The sequence below is a fragment of the Girardinichthys multiradiatus genome, chromosome 5, assembly GCF_021462225.1.
Source record: "Girardinichthys multiradiatus isolate DD_20200921_A chromosome 5, DD_fGirMul_XY1, whole genome shotgun sequence".
NCBI classification, from domain to species: Eukaryota; Metazoa; Chordata; class Actinopteri; order Cyprinodontiformes; family Goodeidae; genus Girardinichthys; species Girardinichthys multiradiatus.
The window spans coordinates 4,557,269-4,563,579 of record NC_061798.1 but is presented as its reverse complement, the minus strand read 5'-3'; positions in this window follow the sequence as shown (position 1 = coordinate 4,563,579).

The following is a 6,311-nucleotide window of genomic DNA, read 5'->3' as shown; positions in this document are numbered from 1 at the left end:
GATGACGTCTTGCAGACTCCGCCAAGCCCAGTGCGCAAAATAAAAAAAAACTGCATACGTGCATACATGTATGCTATGGAGAGCCGTTAAATACATAAATACTGCTATTGATAAATTATTAATAAATATTCCATGAAATAAAACAAAAATAATTATGTTAAAACACATTTTTTATCTTATTTTATTTAATTCATTTCAAGATTTATTTAATTTACGTAAAGATTTATTTATTTCATAATGCAGTTTTATTTTGTGACACTTTTATTTTGTAAAGCTACTTTACGTATTTCAGTGACTTTCACTTTTTAACCCCGTTTTTCATTTTAAGCTCTTTTTATTTAATATTCTTATATTCAAATAAGGGGGCGGAGTTTTATCTGTGGGGCGGCGCTGGGAGAGCAGCTCAATTCGTGGCTGTGGCCGGCAGAAGACAGCATGCCCCCTCATTTGAATATAAGAACATGAAATAAAAAGAGCTTAAAATGAAAAACGGGCTTGAAAAGTATAAGTCACTGAAATACGTAAAGTAGCTTTACAAAATAAAAGTGTCACAAAATAAAACTGCATTATGAAATAAATAAATATTAAATTAAATAAATATTGAACTAAATTAAATAAATCTTGAAATGAATTAAATAAATCTTGAAATGAATTGAATAAAATAAGATGAACATTTCTTTTAACATAATTATTTTGTTTTATTTTATGGGGACTGTTTTACTTGTGATAAAAGGAGGGACTGTTGGATGGGTGCGAGGACTTGTTATCACTCATGTAAAAACTTTGTGCTGTAATGCACCTGCACTCTACTGTGTATCTCTGGTATGCAGTTGTCTCTGAGTGCAGTCCTCCCTCCTGTGTGTGAAATCACCGTTATCTATTTCCCATGAGAACCAGCCACACACACACACCCTGTCTGAACTGTCTATTGAACTGTGCATATAAATAAAGAGATAGGGTGTCAAAACTTTGTAGTTGCACTGCAAAGTGGGCTGCCCTTGCCACAAGTAAAACTGACTCTGTATCGTTCTTACCTCTGAGTTGACTAAATAATACCTAACAGGGATATTTATTTTTTTCATGGAATATTTATAATTTATCAATAGCAGTATTTATTTATTTAATTTTGAATAAAAACGACTCTCCATAAGATTCTACAATGTCGTTACTTATTAACACGTTTGCTTCGGACGTTTTTGTTCTTTTTTATTATTATTTGGTGATAATTTTGTCTGTTTAACAGCACGTGGCAAGGAATTATGCAGGAAATTTTTTTTTTAGTTACATTTGTGAAATCCAGTGTCTTTTACTCCCACTTGTCTTTTATACTTTCGTGATTCCTTTTGCATTCAGTAAAAACACCATCGTTGCAAAAATGTACACTACCTAACAAAAACTATGAAGGTTTTCCCCTTACAACGTTCTTTCTTATATGCAGTAGGGATGTGTTTTTACCACCTGGCACACCACACGCCGAGTAGCACACATTTAGTTAATACGCATGCGCAATAACTAACGTCCGTGACATTTGGAGGAGCCGTCAGTTCATCTTACACTACAAGATACTACAAAAAGTGAGTCCGTTTCATTAAATTAAGTCAGTTAAATTAACACACTATAATGCGTCTGCTGCAGTGGTTTGAGCGGGCACCCTGTGTACACAGAGGCTATAGACCTTAACGCGGTTGTCCCAAGCTGGACTCCTGTCCTCGGTACCTCTGCCGCAGAAAAGACCTCTTCCCTCTGACCCCTTCCTGTCGGCTTACCTTCAAATAAAGACCACTACTGCCAAAACAATTCTTAAAAAACTGAAAACAAACTTTTTAAAGAACTGTTTTCTTGCCTACGTTCATATATTTCTGTTAATGTTTTTTGTCTGTATCCTGCCTTCATCCAAGCATTTTTTGAAAATAATTTTGCAAATGAAATCTAATAAATAAATACATTTCCAAATGGCAAATTCATCTGTAAACAAAGTCTGTGAAACTCTTCAAAGTGTATTATGTATGCTGAACTGACTATAGAACTACAGATTCTTAAAGCAGGAATTATCCAGTTAGAGCGTAAAAGAGACAAATATGACAATCAACATCCAACCATGTTATGAAGCAGTTGTCATCCATCAGCCTTCCTCCAAACCCGACTTTGATGCTGATTGGTCAGAAATTGCAAACAGACTTTTTAGGCAAATGTTTTGGCAGTGACACAAATGAGTGAAGAGTTTCAGTGGCAATGTAGTCTGCATGGCAGTGCACTTGTTAGAACTGTAACCTTGTACCAAGGAGGTCCTGAATCTGAACCAGTTTGATTTTTTTTTCAACAGGTAAAGACCTACCTCTTCTTAAATCAGACCCTCAAGACATTTATGGTAAAAATGTTGAAAATATATTATCACTGCATATTTCATTTCTGTTTTCTGAGTCTCCTGAGATTCAAGAGAACGAGTACTGTCTGAACCACAAACTAAGCATGAAACATACACTTAAAGACAATAACAGCAGGACATAAAAGACTGCAGTAATTTAGTTTCATGAAGGCAGGAATCATCCAGAGCGTAAGAGACAAATGTGACGGTTGGGGTTGGCATTGCCCCAACAGCTGCCCCCTTACATTTATGTCATTAAAATAATTGTAATTATCGCTTGTCGCTTGTTGAGGCTATAGAAGATGGATGGACAAATGTTCTTCACAAACTTATTTACTGCATTTATATCCTGGTACCGCTTAATTTCAGTACAGTCATATCATCATCACAAGTGAAGCTGTGAAAGAATCCACCTGGTATCATTCTGTCAGTCTAATTTGCACACTGCTCGCTATGAAAGGGCAAATCTGCTTGAAATCATTTTCCTTTTAAGTTGGCAGTGGTTACCAATTAAGAAAAAGTATGCCGCAGTCATCCCTCTAAATTTGCCTCACATTACCTCTTAACAGACAGTATGTTAATTGTCCCACCAGAGATAAAAACACACTGGACCGCTGTTACACAGCTGTAAAAGATGCATACAGTGCTGTCACTAGTGCCAGGTTAAGGGCAGAACAGTCGGGCATACTTGACTCTGTGGACATCTGTCGAACAGTGACCCCGCAAAGCAAAATTTTTAGGACCATGTACGCAGTGTCACACCATAAACTGCTCGGTGAGAAAAATTCTCCACATCAAACTGTTTTATATGTGACACATTTTTCCGAGCAGCCGGTCGCGAGTACCCGCAGTGTCTCTGTCGCTGCCTGCACCGCATTGACAGATGTATTTCCCTCTCCTATCTTCACACTTTTAACAATAAACCATGGTTTTCTTCACATCAGAGGCAACTAAGGCGCGGTGCTCATGGTGTAGGGGTTAAGCGTGCGACCGTGTGCAGAGGCTATAGTCCTCAATAGTTTTCCCCGGTTCGAGACGTGGACCCAACGACCTTTGCCAAATGTCTCGCCCTCTTTCCTGTCTATTGTTGAAAAATAAAGGCCTCTAGGCAAAAAAAATATATATATATAAAAAAAAAAAGACGTCATCATACCAAAAGTGAGGCCTACCACAGTGGAGACCATGCCCTTTATAAGCAGGAAAGAAGCTAACTGACAAAGGAAATCAAAGTAGCAAAAAGATCCTACAGTGACAAAAAACAACGTGTCAACAACATTACTTCAATTTGGAGGAGTTTGAGAGCTAGTATCATCTATAGGAGCCCTATCTGAATCATTGGTTTTGTAGGTTTGATTACCAGCTTTTCAAAGTCCATTCTAACTCTACAACCTCCTCCTCTCTCCCCCTGCCTGTGCTAAAGATTAAAAGAGATGTTAATAAGGTTTTCCAGCGTCTGAATGGGAAGAAAGCTCTGGGTCCTGATGGTGTCTTCCCTCTCTGCCTGAAAATCTACACTGACCAAATAAGCCCCATCTTCACTCATATCTTTAACAAGTCTCTGGAGTTGTTTGAGGTTCCCTCCTACTTTAAACACTCCACTATCATCCCAGTCCCCAAGGAGCAAACCATCACAGACTGAATGACAACAGGGCTGTTGCTCAGAAGTCTATGGTCATGAAATCCTATGAGTGACTGGTGCTGAAGCATTGGAAGGACATCACAGGCCTCATGCTGGACCCTCTTCAGTTTGCTAATCGGGCAAACAGGTCAGCAGACCATGTAATCAATTTGGGTCTACACTTCATCCTGCACCACCTCTTCCACCTAGGGACATACGCCATGATCCTACAGCTTGGCTTTCAACACAATCAACTCAGACATCCTCCACCAAAAGCTCACTCAGCTCACAGTGCCCGCCACCATCTGTCAGTAGATCATCAGCTTCCTGACTAACGGAGAGCAGCAGGTGAGACTGGGAAGCACCTTCTCCCACTCAAGAACTATCAGCACCGGTGTCCCCCAGGGGTGTGTTCTCTCCCCACTCTTCTGCACCTCAGTGGACCCGTCTGTGAAACTCTTCAAGTTTGAAGATGACACCACTGCTATTGGTCTGATGCAGAACAGTGACAAGTATGCATACAGATAGGAGGTGGTTTGGCTGGTGCACTCAGAACCACCTGCAGCTAAACCTGCTAAAGGCAGTTGAGATGACGGTGGACTTACGAAGAACACCCCCTACATTGCCTCCCCTCACCACTCTGTCTACTGTGGATCACTTCCGGTTCCTAGGAGCCACCCTTTCTCGGGACCTGAGGTGGTCCTTCTGTGGCAACTCAAGAAGTAAAGCCTTCCACAGAAGCTGCTGGTCATATTCTACACCGCCATCATTCACTCTGTTTTGTGCTTATACATTACTATGTCGTTTGGCTCATTCACAAAACAGGACAGGTCCAAACTGCAACAAACAATTATATCTGCAAAGATGATCATCAGGGCTGACCTTCCCTCCATCCAGCACTTGTACAGGTCTAGGGTCAGGAAAAGGGCAGCTAACATCTCTGGAGATCTAACAGATTATGGACACCAATTGTTTAGACTTTTACCTTCAGGTTGGCACTACAGAGTACCGAGAGCAAAAACCAGCTGCCACAGAGACAGTTTCTTCCCCCAGGCTATATCTCTGATGAACACCTCACAGCCACTGTAGGCAGCTACTTTGCTGGAAACAAATAAATGTATTTACACTATTACCACCTGCCTTCCCTCTTCTTGTATACATAAAACAAACATTTGTACATACTGTTCCCTATCCGTATTTGTTTAAGTGTTTTTACACATTGTGGTTGTTTGGATTGGTTAATATACGATGAGTGATGGAAACCAAAGTCAAATTCCTTGTCTGTGCTCACAAACTTTGCCAATAAAGTTGATTCTGAGATATATATATATATATAGTAAGAGAAAGAGAGAGATTTTCTAATCATGGTAACTACTCCTTGCACTCCTACTCAAAGAAAAGGCGACCACAAAAAGGGTTCTTAAAGGAACGACTTTCAACCAATTTCTAACTTTCAGCTCCTTTAATCTAAGTTAAGGCAGAGGAATGATTACAGAGATCAGCGCTGAGGCTCCCGTCTCGGACTGTCGCCGTCTGTGTAAGGATGACGAAGACCCCCGCTAGAAGGTCACATACAGTTTTTAAATCTGGCACTCCAATGCAATGGATGTGCCCTCCCTCAATGATTATCAGTAGACTATGTGTCACCATTTTCACTTATGGGTTGTCCTCTGTCAATCCTGCGAGCCTGATCACGGCCCCCTCTTTCTTACACCCTTGATTTGAGGGGCCCGACCCCTTAACTATTGGCATCTGACAGGCGGTTGTCACTCTCGGACCCCCTGAGTTTATGGTTGTAGTCATGCCCCTAAGGATGAGAGTCTAAAGGGTGTCATCCTCTTGTATCAGTTTATCTTTGACTATGTGTTGCATCTTATGTGATATCAACAGTTATGTTGTGTAAGCTGTAGCAGTGAGCGGTGCGGCAGGTAAGTAACAAGGGCAGATATATTTAATTAAGGCAGCAAAGAGATAATTAGAAAAGGCCACAGAATCATACATCCATTACAATCCCCCTGTTGAGGTGGGAAAAACCCACCTCACATCAATCAATGTGGACCTAAGCTAGAATATGGGAGGCAGTTCCTTCCGGGCGTCGCATAACTCCGGCCCCCAAACGGAGTGCCATCTCTCCGGCAACTGCCTGCAGCCCTCAGTGTCTGCACCCCCTCTGTTTCCCATAGAACAGACCTGTGATGTGTGTCTGAAATTTAAATGATTAAAACATCGCAAATAGATAATAATACCCTGTTGAAAATTTTAAAACAACAAAAATAAGAAAAAGTTAGAAGCATAGCGGAAATGAGAGGCACAATGTGTATCAGTATA